Source organism: Bos taurus, chromosome Y (assembly GCF_002263795.3).
Source record: "Bos taurus isolate L1 Dominette 01449 registration number 42190680 breed Hereford chromosome Y, ARS-UCD2.0, whole genome shotgun sequence".
Classification (NCBI taxonomy): Eukaryota; Metazoa; Chordata; class Mammalia; order Artiodactyla; family Bovidae; genus Bos; species Bos taurus.
Genome location: NC_082638.1, coordinates 53,475,424 through 53,494,105, shown reverse-complemented (window position 1 = coordinate 53,494,105; position 18,682 = coordinate 53,475,424).

The window sequence follows — 18,682 nt, the reverse complement described above, 5'->3', positions numbered from 1 at the left end:
ACTGTTTCCACATGTTTACCCCTTCTATTTTGCAAGTAGTGATTGGACCAGATGCCCTTATCTTTGTTTTTATGAATGTAGAGTTTTCAGCACGGTTTTTCACTCTAATCATTCACCCTCATGAAAAGGCTCTTTATTTCCTCTTCACTTTCTCTTTGTTTTTGCGTTAACATCTATATATGTGAGTGTTTTGCTGTTTCTCCCAGCCACTTTGATGCCAGCTTTTGATTCACTCAACTGGTATTTAAATAGTATATTCTGCATATGATTCACGTAAGCAAGTGACAGTAAAGAGATTTGTCACTCTTCTTTCACTTTTGAAGTGGTCAATTTGTCCATGCCCGATCCAATTCTTGCGTCTTGACTCATTTAAGGGTGATTCCAACTTTTATTTCCTCAAGATTTCCCATGTACCCCAACCCTTTTAGTTTTGGTGTTCTCCATCTAGACACCTACATTTCTCATTGTGGGGCATCTATCATTGCTACATCAGACCTTTTCCTGGTTTCCTTCTTTCTTTCATTTTTTTTCCCCGCACCACACTCTGTTTCATTTATATCCTCCTTTCTCAGTTAAGTTCAGTTGGTCCTTCATCACCGACTCTTTGCAACCCCATGAATCGCAGCACACCAGGGCTACCTGTTCACTGAGTTCACTCACGCTCATGTCTATTGATTCGGTGATGCCATCCAGCCTTCCATCCTCTGTAGTCCCATTCTCGTCTTGACCCCATTCCCTCCGAGCATGTGGGTCTTTCTCAATGAGTCAACACTTTGCGTGAGTGAGCAAAGTATTGGAATTTCAGCTTTAGCATCAGTCCTTCCAATGAACACCCAGGACTGATCTCCTTTAGGATGGACAGGCTGGATTTCCTTGCAGTACAAGGGACTCTCAAAAATTTTATCCATCACCGCAGTTCAAAAGCATCAATTCTTCAGCACTCAGCTTTCTTCACAGTCCAACTCTCACATTCATACATGATCACTAGAAAAACCGGATCCTTGACTAGACAAACTTTGTTGGCAATGTAATGCCACTGATTTTTAATATGCTATCTAGGTTGGGCATAACTTTCCTTCCAAGGGGTAAGCGTGTTTAAATTTCAAGGCTGCAATCACCGTCTGCAGTGGTTTTGGAGCCGCAAAAAAGTAAAGTCTGACAATCTTTCCACTGTTTCCCCATCTATTTCCCATGAAGTGATGGGACCAGATGCCATGGTCTTCGTTTTCAGAATGTTGAGCTTTAAGCCAAATTTTCCAGTCTTCTCTTTGACTTTCATCAAGAGACGTTTTAGTTCCTCTTCACTTTCTGCAATAAGGTTGGTGTCATCTGCAAATCTGAGGTTATTGATATTTCTCCCGGTAATCTGAATTCCAGCTTGTGCTTCTTTCAGCCCAGCGTTTCTCGTGATGTACTCTGCCTACAAGTTAAATAAGCAGGTGATAATACAAAGCCTGATGTCCTCCTTTTCATATACAAAACCAGTCTGTTGTTCCATGCCTAGGTCTAACTGTTGCTTCCTGACCTGTATATAGGTTCCTCCAAGGCAGGTCAGGTGGTCTGGTATACCTGTCTCTTTCAGAATCTTCCCCGGTTTATTGTGATTCACACAGTCAAAGGATTTGGCATAGTCAATAAAGCAGAAATAGGTGTTTATCTGGAACTCGCTTGCTTTTTTGATGATCCATCGGATATTGGCAATGCGATCTCTGGTTCCTCTGCCTTTCCTAAAACCAGCTTGAACATCTGGAAGTTCACAGTTCACGTATTGCTGAAGCCTGGCTTGGAGAATTTTGAGCATTGCTTTACTAGCGTGTGAAATAAGTGCAACTGTGAAGAAGTTCGAGGATTCTTTGTCATTGCCTTTCTTTGGAATTGGAGTGAAAACTGACCTTTTCCAGTCCTGTGGCCACTGCTGAGTTTTCCACATTTGCTGGCATATTGAGTGCAGCACTTTCACAGCATTATCTTTCAACATTTGAGATAGTTCAACTGGAATTCTATCACCTCCACTAGCTTTGTTCATAGTGAGGCTTTCTAAGGCCCTCTCGATTTCACATTCCAGGATGTTTGGCTCTAGGTGAGTGATAACACCATTGTGATTATCTGGGTCTTGAAAGTCATTTTTGTACAATTTCCCTGTGTATTCTTGCCACCTCTCCATAATATCTTCTGCTTCTGTTTGATCCTTACCATTTCTTCCCTTTATTGAACCCATCTTTGCATGAAATATTCCCTTTGTATCTAATTTTCTTGAAGAGAACTCTAGTCTTTCCCATTATGTTGTTTTCTTCTATTTCTTTGAATTGATCTCTGAGGAAGGCTTTCTTATCTCTGTTTGCTATTCTTTTGGATCTCTGCTTTCAGATACATATATCTTTTCTTTGCTTTGCTTTTTGCTTCTCTTTTTTTCACAGCTATTTTTAAGGCCTCCTCAGGCAGCCATTTTGCATTTTTGCATTTCATGTCTACACGGATGGTCTTAGTCCCTGTCTCCTGTACAGTGTCATAAATACCCATCCATTGGTCATCAGGAACTTTGTCTATTAGATCTAGTCCCTTAAATCTATATTTCACTGTATAATGATAAGGGATTTGACTTAGGTCATACCTGAATGGTCTAGTGGTTTTCCCTACTTTCTTTAATTCAAGTCTGAATTTGGCAAAAAAGGAGTTCATGATCTGAGCTACAGTCAGCTCCCGGTCTTGTTTTTGCTGACTTTATAGAGTTTCTCCATCTTTGGCTGCAAAGGTAGAATTAATCTGATTTTGGTGATTTTGGTGTTGACCATCTTCTCTTGTGTTGTTGGAAGAGGGTGTTTGCTATGACCAGTGTGTTCTCTTGGAAAAACTCTATTAGCCTTTGCCCTGCTTCATTCAGTATTCCAAGGCCAAATTTGCCTGTTACTCCAAGTATTTCTTGACTTCCTACCTTTACATTCCAGTCCCCTTTAATGAAAAGGACATCTTTTTTGGATATTAGTTCTAAAAGGTCTTGCAGGTCTTCACAGTACCATTCAACTTCAGCTTCTTCAGCATTTCTCATTGGGGCAAAGGCTTGGATTACCGTGATATTGAATGGTTTGCCTTGGAAACGAACAGGGATCATTCTTTCATCTTTGAGATTGCATCTAAGTACTGCATGTAAGACTCTTTTGTTGACCATGCTGGCTCCTCCATTTCTTCTAAGGTATTCCCGTTCACAGTAGTAGATACAATGGTCATCTGAGTTAAATTCACCCATTCCAGTCCCTTTTAGTTCGCTGATACCTAGAATGTTGACGTTCACTTTTATCATCTCCGGTTTGATCACTTCCAGTTTGCCTTGATTCATGGAACTGACATTCCAATTTCCTATGTAATATTGCTCTTTACAGCATCAGACCTTGCCTCTATTACCAGTCACACCCATATCTGGATATTAGTTTTGCTTTGTCTTCATCCCTTCTTTCTTTCTGCAGTTATGTCTCCACTGATCTCCAGTAGCATATTGGATACCTACCAACCGACCCGGGGATTTCCTCTTTCAGTATCCTATCATGTGTTTCATACTGTTCATGGTGTTCTCAAGACAAGAATACTGATGTAGTTTGCCATTCCCTTCTCCATAGACCACATTCTGTCAGAACTCTCCACCATTACTCGCCCATCCTGGGTGGCACCACAGGGCATGGCTTACTTTCATTGAGTTAGACAAGGCTGCAGTCCATGTGACAAGATTGGCTAGGTTTTTGAGATTATGGTTTCAGCGTGTCTGAAATCTGATGCCCTCATAAGTGAAATCTGATCCTAAAAATTGTATTCCTAAAGTTACAACATTGATAACCATTTTTGGAAAGCAAAAGTTAAGAACCAAGAATAAAAATTAGACTCATTTAAATAGTACAAGAAAAGAAAACGGAGGTCGAATTCATTCTTATATATATAACAAGTGTTTAAAACACAGACGTGTTGTTTTTATTTGAAAGGTAATAATAGTTAACAGAAATAAAATTTTAGGGTATTAAAAAGGCCTAGCATTGTTAAAAGTTAAAGAAATCATATAGAAATAGATCTCAGAATTAAAAAAAAAAATTTGCTTTTTGGTGTCAGTACAGTGTCAGATGGTCCCTAGTTGAAGCTTGTACTTGTTGTCAAATTCTACTATTGTACCTCAGTTGAACATTAATTGAATTAATTGGAATTAATTGAAGATTTATGCTGTTGAACCTATCACTTCTGGGTTGGTTTATGCTCCTTTGTTTATATTTCCTTCTTTTATTTGAAAGCCTCTCCATATCTGGCTTTCAACATGAAACGAGGGTGTGGTAGCCTCTTATTTGATCTCACTTGCTCGGTGTTTTGGTGGTGAGGTGGGACACTGAAAACAAATACCTCTGGGATATGCGGGTGCTTGAGGTGGATTGACCACATTGGGCTTGCCACTGACAAATGTGACATGTTCTTCCTGGGTCCACATTGCTCAGCCTCCCTGTTGATACGTGAGGGCATGGTCCCAAGTGGGTCGTGTGTTTCATGCACTTCCCAGCCAGTCAGGCACTTAGGTGCTCAGCAAGGGCAATGACCATGATTGGCTTGGTGCTTTTTGCTCTTCACAAGTCAAAAATCTCAGGTGGCTGGTTGGAGGACAAGACACAGTCCTAGGTGGCCCATTCCTTATGCAGCTCTCTGGTCTCAACCACACAGTTTGCTACCTGTGCCAGAGCCCACAGCCTCAGGTGTTCCATGTGTCTCTTCAGGGTAGCTGACCCCAGGCTGTCATGATCCCGGCCTATGTGAACTGTCCATGAACTCAGGAATTCATCATTAGCAAATTTCAACCAGCTTAGAGCTTGGTAGGGGATGTCTGTAGGACCAAGTTACTAGTAACCTATTTGCTTCTGCCTCTGGCAGTCATATACATTCCTCTCTACCTCCATGGAAGAAAGGGTCTTCAATGGAAGCTGGCTTGGTCTTCTTTGGTATTTTGTAGTTTTCTGGTCTGTGAGTGTGCCATGGTTCACTATGTGGACTTAGAGCCTTCTTGTAGGAAAAGTCCTTTCTAAAATGGCTGTCTCTAGTTTTCCCATGGTTTATGTTCTTTGTCACATTAGATCCATCAGATTGTCCTCAGGGCACTAAATCCTGGTTCTAACAATACTGTGTTTGATACACCACAGGTCTCCTCCCAGACCTCATGTATGACTGTGGACAGAAGAATCTGAGTGACTTTTTGGCTAGTAATTGCATTTATTGGCATAATCTGTGTTTTTGTTCTTTTTCCCCTGGTTCTGTTTTTTTCTTTTTTTTCTTTTTCCTCCCACTGACACTTTTGAGAGAGGGTTTCCTATCTTGTTTTAATTTTCCTCCTTTACAACTCCCTCTCCAAGGGGAGTCTCGTTCCCTAAAACCTTTTCTTCATGTCCATCGCTTATTTTGTCCTACCTCCTTTTTAAGAGATGGGTTTTCATTTCTTGGTTTCTAGGGACCATCAACATCGTTCAAGTTGATTTCTGGAAGGTGGTCCATGTGCAGTCGATCCTTTGATGGATTTGTGGGGGAGAAAGTGGACTGTGCCTCCTATTCCTCTAACATTATGAGACCTCCACCATGACCCTGGAAGATCCATTTTATTAACTGAAATCTTGTTGTTATTCAGTCACAAAGCCATGTCTTACTCTCTGTGAACCCTTGGACTGCACACAAGGGCTTTCTGCCCTCTGCATCACCCAGGGTCTGCCTGAAATCATATCCATTGAATGGGTGAAGGTATACAACCTTCTCCTTCGTTCTCACCCATGTCTTCTCCTGATTTCATTGTTTCCTAAGAATCAGTGGGTTTTTGTTTTTTGTTTTTTTTTCCACTGAGTCATTTCTTTGCTCAGGTGGCCAAAGCTTTGAAGACTCATCTTCAGCATCAGTGATTCTAATTCTTCTTCAGAGTTGATTTCCTTTATGTTTGACTGGATTTATGTCCTTGCAATTCAATGGATACACACAAGTCATTCCTAGCAGAGCAGTTTGGTGTTCTCACATCTGTACATGTCTACTGGAAAGACCATAGATGTGACTCAAAGTGCCTGCATTGATCAAGTCATGTCTTCACTTTTTAACATGCTTTCTAAATTTGTGACAGCTTTTCTTCCAGGAAGAAATTGTCTTCTAATTTTATAGCTTCCATCACCATCTGCAGTGAATTTAGAGCCAAAAGAGCTAATCTGTCACTGCTTCTGTCTTTTCCACTTCCATTTCCCATGAAAGTGTGGGACCGGATGTCATGATCTTACTTTGTGTAATACTGAGAAGGAAATGGCAACCCACTCCAGTGTTCTTGCCTGGATAATCCCAGGGATTGGTGAGCCTGGTGGGTTGCCATCTCTGGGGTCACACAGAGTCAGACACAAGTGAAGCAACTTAGCAGCAGCAGCAGAGAATTCAAATGTACTGTTTACCCTATGTTTTCCTATGAACACTGAGAATTACTGTATTCTCGTACCTTTGTTTTCCCTCAATGTTTTGAATAAGAAATTGTTTTCTGAGAATATTCTATGATAGTTACCTATTATATATTATACTGCTGGTTTTAAGTTGCCTGTTAGAGCATTTGTGCCATACTTCTGTGACAACTGGGTAAAATATTGCAAAATACACAGCCTATAATATATTTTTCCATTAACATAATATATTGAGACTATTTTTGTTATTTAGTTAGATTTTCTCTAATGTGGCTACCTCAAAAATACAAAGCAGGACAAGGAACAAGATAAATGATGTGGATGGGGGCAGGAAGCTGAACCCCTGTGGCATGAAGCAAGATAAATTTTGATCATCAGTGATTTCTATTGAAATATTTGTTACCAGAAGTTGAAAGTGATGAAAGAAAACTTTACATACTGAATTATGGAGAAGTAATTTTGATGTACACCTCATATAATTTCAGTGTTCAGCTAGTCAGAAGAGCCTGTCTATGATCTATGCACAATGCCCTTGGCATCTCTTTTAGCCATTAAGTGGGTAGCTGTTATCCTAAATCCAGCTAGTTGACCATTGTGCATGTGGTTCCAACATGTTCCTATGTTATTACAGACTTGAATGTTTAAAATTGTATCCAATGTGGGGAGAACAACAGCTTTCTTCAAACAATATCTCTAAGCAAATGAGAGTAACAATTGTATGGCCTCAAGGTTTCCTCATATGTAAGAACGCCATCTCTTATTACAGAAACAATAGTGGAAGACGAACTAGATTAAAGGAGAGCCTTTCAGCAACAGTATCTAAAGCATTCAGCCAGTAATTTATTAAGCAATGTTGGGCTTCCCAAACAGTTCATTTAAGATCTTGGGAGCAAGCAAAGTGTTTGGCCACCTGAATAATGTTGCCTAAAATTTTATTTTGACATATCCACATACATACCCATGTGTGTATGAGTTTGGGTATAAAAAAATCACATTGACTTTTAATTCCCATTAGGTATAACAACATGGAAAAATTAAAACCCAAATGCAGAATGACTCAAGACTCTACTCAGTTATTGAATATATGTAAGTGGAAATACTTCAAAATATGTTTTATTGGCTACATCTAACATATAAGGACTCTTTTATACCACTCCCCTCTCTCCTTTTAATAAATACCTACCAATTTTCAAAAGTTTGCCCAGGTTTAATGAAAAAATACTCATATAGAAAATATATATATATTTATATATGAGAAGGTGACGGCACCCCACTCCATTACTCTTGCCTGGCCAATCCCATGGATAGAGGAGCCTGGTAGGCTGCAGTCCATGGTGTCACAAATAGATCAGTACAACTGAGTGACTTCCCTTTCACTTTTCACTTTCATGCATTGGAGAAGGACATAGCAACCCACTCGAATGTTCTTGCCTGGAGAATCCTGGGACAAAGGAGCCTGGTGGGCTGCCGTCTGTGGGGTCACACAGAGTTGGACGCGTCTGAAATGACAGCAGATATACCTATTTATATGCATATTTATGTATATAGATATACAAATATCTATATAAAATAGATATGTTTCCATTGCAGAAAATGTTGATACCAACCTTAGATCTCAGAATTATTTCCAACTCCATGCTCCAGGTCAACAGGAAATAGCCAAAGTTGTTGCTGACTCAAACAGTTCAAGAGCTGGGAAGCCTGTAGACCTCCTCATTTTCCAAGAGTAATTTTAATCAGAGAAGCTAGAAAAGCCAGAAATTAAGGAAAATAATCAAGCAACAGAAGATAGTAATGATACTTTCACTTTTAACTTTCATGCATTGGAGAAGGAAATGGCAACCCATTCCAGTGTTCTTCCCTGGAGAATCCCAGAGACAGGGGAGCCTGGTGGGCTGCCGTCTATGGGGTCACACAGAGTCGGACACGACTGAGGTGATGTAGCAGACGTAGCAGAAAGGTCTTTAGTTCCTCCTCAAAGGCCATAGATAACATTCTGAGCAATACACTGTGAACAGTTTTAGAGATGTTAAAGCTCCAACCAGGCTGAAATGTACGTACATAGACCACAGAGTATTTGGAAGCAGACGGTCGATGATGTTGACTCCCAATATTCTCAGTAACAGGCCATTAGTACAATGCCCCAAAACTGATCACAGGTGTGTGATCAGTCATTAAAATCCTTCCCCTGAAAGTATTTGTGAATTTGGGTCTTTGAAGCACCAAAGACTGCTAGGAAACCTTGCTCAGTCCTACAATAAACACATGCTTTCACTGTAACTCAGTCAGTTGATTGATTTTACTTCACAGTAGCGAGTAGATCCAAGTTTGCATGGGTAACAGTAATGAATATTAAGAATGTGTGTCTAGAAGGATGATAAATCACTTTTAGTTCAGATTTCAAGTAGATTTATTGATATGATTTTTCTGTGTAAAAATTCTTTAGGAATGAGGTTTTGCAGCCTTCATGGCTTTGGTTAGTATTTCTGTAAGCAGTGTGTATTTTAAGTTGATGCTGAAGTAAGCACTGGTTGAACATTATCCTTCAATTGCTCGAAGACCAGTGACTTTGTGATGTCACAGTTACCCTTCAATTGCTAGGTGACTTTGAGGACCTCTGTGATGGTCTAGAGAGGTCTGTAGGCCAGCCAAGCAGCATTTGAAGTTGCAGTGTGTAAAATCAGACAAATGAGAAAAATATCTGAAGAAAGACTTTCTTTGAGATGGCACATATTTCTTCAGAAATTCAAGATGGGACTCCTAAGGATGAATCAACGGGTTCAGAAACCTCCGTTAGATCTTCTTTGTATGATTATACACTTACTAGGGACTCAGTTTTGAGATCTATGACTGAAGAATATGCTTTTCAGGCTTTGTCTGAGGATCTTGTGATAAGAAGGCTATGCTACACAAATTCTGTCTCTGAAACAGATGAGCTGAATGATTTTCTTTCACATTTCCACAAAACTTTGGAGTATAGTTGCAAATTATCAGCTGGAATCTATTAGGTAGGATGAGAGTGGTGTATGTATAGTGATCAGTGAAGAACTTTTTAAAAAGGTCTTGAAAAGAAAGGAGCCTTTCAGAATATTTGAAACCAACAGTATGAAAAGTTTAGTTTGACAGCTTAACCTTTATGGGTTTAATAAAAAGCAACAAACTTTTCAAAGATCTGCTTCACAAGCGGACTTTCTGGAAGAAAACATCTCTCTTTTGAGCAAGGTATTCCAAAAATTTCACTTATTCGCAATACATAAGATTAAATCATGTGACCTAGAAAGCATGTTCACATATGTAGCTAAAACGAATTTGAAATTGAGATAGGGAGGAGGAGCCAAGATGGCAGAGGAGTAGGACAGGGAGAACACTTTCTCCCCCACAAATTCATCAAAAGAGCATTTAAACGTCGAGTAAATTCCACAAAACAACTTCTGAATGCCGGCAGAGGACATCAGGCACCCAGAAAAGCAACCCAACTCTTCGAAAGGAGGTAGGAAAAAATATAAAAGACAAAAAAAGAGACAAAAGAGGGAGGGATGGAGTTCCGTCCCGGGAAGGGAGTCTTAAAAAGAGAGAAGTTTCCAAACACCAGGAAACCTTCTCACTGCCGAATCTGTGCCGAGCTTTGGAAGCACAGAGGGCAACATAACAGGAAGAAAAAACAAATAAACAATTAAAACTCGAAGATTGCGAGTCCTACGGTAACTCCCCCAGCGGAGAAGCAGCGCAGATGCCTGCACGCGCCATTAGCAAGTGGGGGCTGGGCAGGGAGGCGCAGCGCGGGCTGCATCGCTTAGAGTAAGAATCTGGCCTGAATACCCTGAGCACTATCTGAGCGAAATAATCTGGGCTAGCAAACCAGACTGTGGGATATCTACCACGCGAAAAGCCAGCCCCAACCTAAGACACCGCCAGGCCCGCGCAGGGAACAAAGAACTGAACAGAGATAGCTGGCTGCAGACCTTCCCCCTCCAGTGACAGGCAGCCAGAGCCGGAAGGGGGCAATCGCAGCCCCAGAGAGACATTATCTATAAAACTGTAAGCAGGCTTCTTTGCTAACTAAAACTTCTTGGGGGTCTGGACGGTTAACATCTGCCTGAGAAGGTGCGCTGGTTTTACGCCCAGATAACCGAGTGGCGGGAGGCGATAAGTCGCAGCATTGGCGCTCGCCAAACACCTCATCACTTGAGCTGCTTGAACCTGGGAAGAGCACAAAACTCAGGCCCAACTGAGTCTGCGCCTCTGAGGACTACCCGAGTGCCTGAACCTGAGCGGCTTGGACCAGGGAGGTACATGCAACCCAGGGCCAGCCTCGGATTGTTCCCAGAGGAACAACCTAGAGCCCGAGCAGTGTGGGCAGGGAGGCTACACGCGCCGTGAGCGGGGGCAGACCCAGTGTGGCTGAGGCACTGCGAGCGCACGCCAGTGTTATTTGTTTGCAGCATCCCTCCCTCCCTCCCCACAGCGCGACTGAACAAAGAGAAGAAATACAGCTCCACCCATCAGAACACCGACACAAGCTTCCCTAACCAGGAAACCTTGACAAGCCACCTGTACAAACCCACACACAGCGAGGAAAAGCCACAATAAAGAGAACTCCACAAACTGCCAGAATACAGAAAGGACACCCCAAACTCAGCAATTTAAACAAGATGAAGAGACAGAGGAATAGCCAGCAGATAAAGGAACAGGATAAATGCCCACCAAACCAAACAAAAGAGGAAGAGATAGGGAATCTACCTGATAAAGAATTCCGAATAATGATAGTGAAATTGATCCAAAATCTTGAAATTAAAGTGGAATCACAGATAAATAGCTTGGAGACAAGGATTGAGAAGATGCAACAAAGGTTTAACAAGGACCTAGAAGAAATAAAAAAGAGTCAATATATAATGAATAATGCAATAAATGAAATTAAAAACACTCTGGAGGCAACAAATAGTAGAATAACAGAGGCAGAAGATAGGATTAGTGAATTAGAAGATAGAATGGTAGAAACAAATGAATCAGAGAGAATAAAAGAAAAACGAGTTAAAAGAAATGAGGACAATCTCAGAGACCTCCAAGACAATATTAAACACTACAACATTCAAATCATAGGGGTTCCAGAAGAAGAAGACAAAAAGAAAGACCATGAGAAAATACTTGAGGAGATAATAGTTGAAAACTTCCCTAAACAGGGGAAGGAAATAATCACCCAAGTCCAAGAAACCCAGAGAGTTGCAAACAGGATAAACCCAAGGCAAAACACCTCAAGACACATATTAATCAAATTAACAAAGATCAAACACAAAGAACAAATATTAAAAGCAGCAAGGGAAAAACAACAAATAACACACAAGGGAAATCCCATAAGGATAACAGCTGATCTTTCAATAGAAACTCTTCAAGCCAGGAGGGAATGGCAAGACATACTTAAAATGATGAAAGAAAATAACCTACAGCCCAGATTATTGTACCCAGCAAGGATTTCATTCAAGTATGAAGGAGAAATCAAAAGCTTCTCAGACAAGCAAAAGCTGAGAGAATTCTGCACCACCAAACCATCTCTACAACAAATACTAAAGGATATTCTCTAGACAGGAAACACAAAAATGGTGTATAAATTCGAACCCCAAACAATAAAGTAAATGGCAACAGGACCATACTTATCAGTAATTACCTTAAACGTAAATGGGTTGAATGCCCCAACCAAAAGACAAAGACTGGCTGAATGGATACAAAAACAAGACCCCTACATATGTTGTCTACAGGAGACCCACCTCAAAACAGGGGACACATACAGACTGAAAGTGAAGGGCTGGAAAAAGATTTTCCATGCAAATAGGGACCAAAAGAAAGCAGGAGTAGCAATACTCATATCAGATAAAATAGACTTTAAAACAAAGGCTGTGAAAAGAGACAAAGAAGGTCACTACATAATGATCAAAGGATCAATCCAAGAAGGAGATACAACAATTATAAATATATATGCACCCAACACGGGAGCACCGCAGTATGTAAGACAAATGCTAACAAGTATGAAAGGAGAAATTAACAATAACACAATAATAGTGGGAGACTTTAATACCCCACTCACACCTATGGATAGATCAACTAAACAGAAAATTAACAAGGAAACACAAACTTTAAACGATACAATAGACCAGTTAGACCTAATTGATACCTATAGGACATTTCATCCCAAAACAATGAATTTCACCTTTTTCTCAAGCGCACATGGAACCTTCTCCAGGATAGATCACATCCTGGGCCATAAAGCTAGCCTTGGTTAATTCAAAAAAATAGAAATCATTCCAAGCATCTTTTCTGACCACACTGCAGTAAGATTAGATCTCAATTACAGGAGAAAAACTATTAAAAATTCCAACATATGGAGGCTGAACAACACGCTGCTGAATAACCAACAAATCACAGAAGAAATCAAAAAAGAAATCAAAATTTGCATAGAAACGAATGAAAATGAAAACACAACAACCCAAAACCTGTGGGACACGGTAAAAGCAGTCCTAAGGGGAAAGTTCATAGCAATACAGGCACACCTCAAGAAACAAGAAAAAAGTCAAATAAATAACCTAACTCTACACCTAAAGCAACTAGAAAAGGAAGAAATGAAGAACCTCAGGGTTAGTAGAAGGAAAGAAATCTTAAAAATTAGAGCAGAAATAAATGCAAAAGAAACAAAAGAGACCATAGCAAAAATCAACAAAGCCAAAAGCTGGTTCTATGAAAGGATAAATAAAATTGACAAACCATTAGCCAGACTCATCAAGAAACAAAGGGAGAAAAATCAAATCAATAAAATTAGAAATGAAAATGGAGAGATCACAACAGACAACACAGAAATACAAAGGATCATAAGAGACTATTATCAACAATTATATGCCAATAAAATGGACAACGAGGAAGAAATGGACAAATTCTTAGAAAAGTACAACTTTCCAAAACTCGACCAGGAAGAAATAGAAAACCTTAACAGACCCATCACAAGCATGGAAATTGAAACCGTAATCAAAAATCTTCCAGCAAACAAAAGCCCAGGTCCAGACGGCTTCACAGCTGAATTCTACCAAAAATTTAGAGAAGAGCTAACACCTATCCTGCTCAAACTCTTCCAGAAAATTGCAGAGGAAGGTAAACTTCCAAACTCATTCTATGAGGCTACCATCACCCTAATACCAAAACCTGACAAAGATGCCACAAAAAAAGAAAACTACAGGCCAATATCACTGATGAACATAGATGCAAAAATCCTTAACAAAATTCTAGCAATCAGAATCCAACAACACATTAAAAAGTTCATACACCATGACCAAGTGGGCTTTATCCCAGGGATGCAAGGAATCTTCAATATCCGCAAATCAATCAATGTAATACACCACATTAACAAATTGAAAAACAAAAACCATATGATTATCTCAATAGATGCAGAGAAAGCCTTTGACAAAATTCAATACCCATTTATGATAAAAACTCTCCAGAAAGCAGGAATAGAAGGAACATACCTCAACATAATAAAAGCTATATATGACAAACCCACAGCGAACATTATCCTCAATGGTGAAAAATTGAAAGCATTTCCTCTAAAGTCAGGAAAAAGACAAGGGTGCCCTCTTTCACCATTACTATTCAACATAGTTTTGGAAGTTTTGGCCACAGCAATCAGAGCAGAAAAAGAAATAAAAGGAATCCACATTGGAAAAGAAGAAGTAAAACTCTCACTATTTGCAGATGACATGATCCTCTAGATAGAAAACCCTAAAGACTCCACCAGAAAATTACTAGAACTAATCAATGATTATAGTAAAGTTGCAGGGTATAAAATCAACACACAGAAATCCTTTGCATTCCTATACACTAATAATGAGAAAACAGAAAGAGAAATTAAGGAAACAATTCCATTCACCATTGCAACGAAAAGAATAAAATACTTAGGAATATATCTACCTAAAGAAACTAAAGACCTATATATAGAAAACTATAAAACACTGGTGAAAGAAATCAAAGAGGACACTAATAGATGGAGATATATACCATGTTCATGGATTGGAAGAATCAATATAGTGAAAATGAGTATACTACCCAAAGCAATTTATAGATTCAATGCAATCCCTATCAAGCTACCAACATTATTCTTCACAGAGCTAGAACAAATAATTTCACAATTTGTATGGAAATACAAAAAACCTCGAATAGCCAAAGCGATCTTGAGAAAGAAAAATGGAACTGGAGGAATCAACCTACCTGACTTCAGGCTCTACTACAAAGCCACAGTTATCAAGACAGTATGGTACTGGCACAAAGACAGAAATATAGATCAATGGAACAAAATAGAAAGCCCAGAGATAAATCCATGCACATATGGACAGCTTATCTTTGACAAAGGAGGCAAGAATATACAGTGGATTAAAGACAATCTCTTTAACAAGTGGTGCTGAGAAATCTGATCAACCACTTGTAAAAGAATGAAACTAGAACACTTTCTAACACCATATACAAAAATAAACTCAAAATGGATTAAAGATCTCAACGTAAGACCAGAAACTATAAAACTCCTAGAGGAGAACATAGGCAAACACTCTCTGACATACATCACAGCAGGATCCTCTATGACCCACCTCCCAGAATATTGGAAATAAAAGCAAAAATAAACAAATGGGACCTAATTAAACTTAAAAGCTTCTGCACATCAAAGGAAACTATTAGCAAGGTGAAAAGACAGCCTTCAGAATGGGAGAAAATAATAGCAAATGTAGTAACCGACAAACAACTAATCTCTTGTCTGAATCATAGAATAAACATTTAAAGCTGAGAGTGAAACAACTGATCTGTGGATAACTAGATGTAATGAGAATCAGCGAGTCCTTGCTACAGCTGTACATACCCCAGCCAAGGATATGTGTCCCCTGAAAGGCACAGTGGCTGGGAGCTGGAATTGAGGGATTCTGGAGCGATTCCTGGGCGAAGGCTGATGTTTACTGTGGCGAGATGGAGAGAGGGGCTGTGAGGGAGGAAACTGTGCTAGGATATGCCTGTGGAGGAAAGCCAGGCAGCCAAGGAAGCAAGGCAATATCACTGAGTCACATGTATGGGGGTGGAGCAATCACCATAGCCTCTCTCTCTCCACATGATAGCATCAGCAGTTACTACAATAGTGAGGCTGACCCATCAAATGCTGAACACACTGAAATATAGAGCAGGACACCACCCAGGTGCTCCTTTAAGTGCCTGATGCACAAAACTAGAGTCGAACCCTACTCACGATGCTTCTTTAAGTGCCTGATGCACTGATCTACAGAGTAGGACCCCAGCCAGGGAGGTATCTCTATGTGCTGACACATTGAACAACAGGGAAGGATTCCAGGCAACGAAGCCTTCTAAGTGCCTCAATGGGTGGAACTAGGGAGAAAGACTGGCAAAAGAGGCCTTCTGATCGCCATCTACAAGAAGCTCAAAAAAAGACTCTGATAGGGTCATAACTCCTGTGATCTAGTCAGTTCTGTGTCCCTGAACCCTGTACACTTGGCACCACCAGGGTCCCTGAAAGCCAAGCACCTGCTCCACTTTCACAATTAACTCTTACTGGAGAAAAGCTGCCACAGGTGAAAACAAAACAAAACAAACAAAAAAAATCTTGCAACATTTTGCACTAGTTTGCTTCAGTCCTGTCTAACACATTGTGGGACACATTTCACCACTACAGAGAACAAGCTCTAAAATACATATACTGGAACAACTGACCTTTTCCAGTCTTGTTGCCACTGCTGAATTTTCCAAATTTGCTGGCACATTGGATTCAGCACTTTCACAGAACTATCTTTTAGGATTTGAAATCGCTCAACTGGGGTTCCATATCTCCACTAGCTTTGTTTGTATTGATGCTTCCTAAGGCTGACTTGACTTCATGTTTCAGGATGTCTGGCTCTAGGTGAGTGATCACATCATCATGATTATCTGGATCATGAAGATTTTTTCTGTATAGTTCTTCAATCTTTTCTGTATAGATTCTCGCTACCTCTTCTTAATATCTTCTGCTTCTTTTAGGTCCATACAATTTCTGTCCTTTATTGTGTCCATCTTGGCATGAAATATTCCCTTGGTATCTCTAATTTCCTTGAAGAAATCGCTAGTCTTTCTCAGCTATTGTTTTTCTCTATTTCTTTGCATTGATCACTGAGGAAGGCTTTTTTATCTCTCCTTGCTATTCTTTGGTAATCTGCAGTCATATGGGTATATCTTCCCTTTTCTCCTTTGCCTTTTGCTTCTCTTCTTTACTTAACTATTTGTAAGGCCTCCTCAGACAACCATTTCGCCTTTTGGCATTACTTTTCTTGGGGATGTTCTTGGTCACTGCCTCCTGTACAATTTCATGAACCTCCATCTGTAGTTCTTCAGGCACTCTATCAAATCTATTCCCTTAAATCTTTTGTCACGTCCACTGTATAATCATAAGGGATCTGATTTAGGTCATACCTGAATCATAAGTAGAGAGTGAAAAAGTTGGCTTAAAGCTCAACATTCAGGAAAAAAAAAAAAAAAAAGGTCATGGCCTCCAGTCCCATCACTTCATGGGAAATAGATGGGGAAACTATGGAAAGAGTGTCAGACTTTATTTGGGGGGGGGGGGCTCCAAAATCACTGCAGAGGGTGATTGCAGCCATGAAATTAAAAGATGCTTACTCCTTGGAAGGAAAGTTATGACCAAACTTGATAGCATATTCAAAAGCAGAGATATTACTTTGCCAACAAAGGTCCATCTAGTCAAGGCTATGCTTTTTCCAGTAGTCATGTATGGATGTGAGACTTGGACTGTGAAGAAGGCTGAGCACCAAAGAATGGATGCTTTTGAACTCTGGTGTTGGAGAAGACTCTTGAAAATCCCTTGGACTACAAGGAGATCCAACCAATCCATTCTGAGTGAGATCAGCCCTGGGATTTCTTTGGAGGGAATGATGCTGAAGCTGAAACTCCAGTACTTTGGCCACCTCATGTGAAGAGCTGACTCATTGGAAAAGACTCTGATGCTGGGAGGGATTGGGGGCAGGAGGAGAAGGGGACGACAGATGATGAGATGGCTGAATGGCATCACTGACTCGATAGACATAAGTCTGAGTGAACTCCGGGAGTTTGTGATGGACAGGAAGGCCTGGCATACTGCGATTCATGGGGTCACAAAGAGTCGGACACAACTAAGCGACTGAACTGAACTGAATCATCTAGTGGTCTTCTCTACTTTCTTCAATTTAAGTCTAAGTCTATAACATTAGTCACACAAATACTGAGCTTCCACTCTGAACCTGCCTTCTTACAAGTATTTCCCAACATTTTAGAGCACTTTTGCTGCACCTATTTATCTTCACTCTGAAACACATATACCGTCACTCCTGAAACGACGCTCAAGTGCATGCATTTAACTCCTACTGAACCTCTGTTCCAGAGTAGGCATGCCGATCTACTAAGCTTGCATTCTGCCACATGCATCTTCCACTACTTAGACTATGATACTGAGGTCATGCTGCAAAAACATAGTTGCAATCTCAAGCTTATCTTCTTTGACTTTCAGCCTCTATACCAGCACACATGGTCTGCCCCTCCTACGTCCACTTTCTTTCTTTCTTTATTGTTTTGTTTTTTGGTTTATGCAACTTTAATGAAGAAAAATAAATCAATTACTAGCAGAGCTATTAGTTGGTCACTCATCCATTGACAACTTGCATCATTTATTCAGTGCTATATTAAACAGTGTATTGGAAGATAGATTAACTAATAGCTCCAAGCCTCCTAACGATTTAAATGAAAATTACAAAATGTTTTGAGACCCTATTTTGGAATACAAAGGGTGTTTGACTTCCAATTTCCATTCTCTGTAGAACAAGAACAGGTCATTCCTTTATTGACATGCATAAAATACATCACATTTTCTGTTCTGCTAATGCTATAAATTCAATACCAATTCTCCAGCCATATCAGTTATGAGCATAAAGTATATCATGTAACCTCAAATCTCTAACAGTGGAAGGCTTAAACAAGAATGGATGCTGTTAGCATAATGCTGCTTCCTTTGATGTGACAACTCAGCATCCATCTCCCTCCCTCTCAGATGATTCTTCAGCATGTTAGAGCAGTGAGGAATGGTTTTAGTCTCATAAGCAAGTTAGAGTGAAGACATTGGCCACATAATACACATGCTCCATTTTTTTTTTTTTAATTCTGAATCTTGCGCAACTGTTCTCTTGTAACTACTTTAC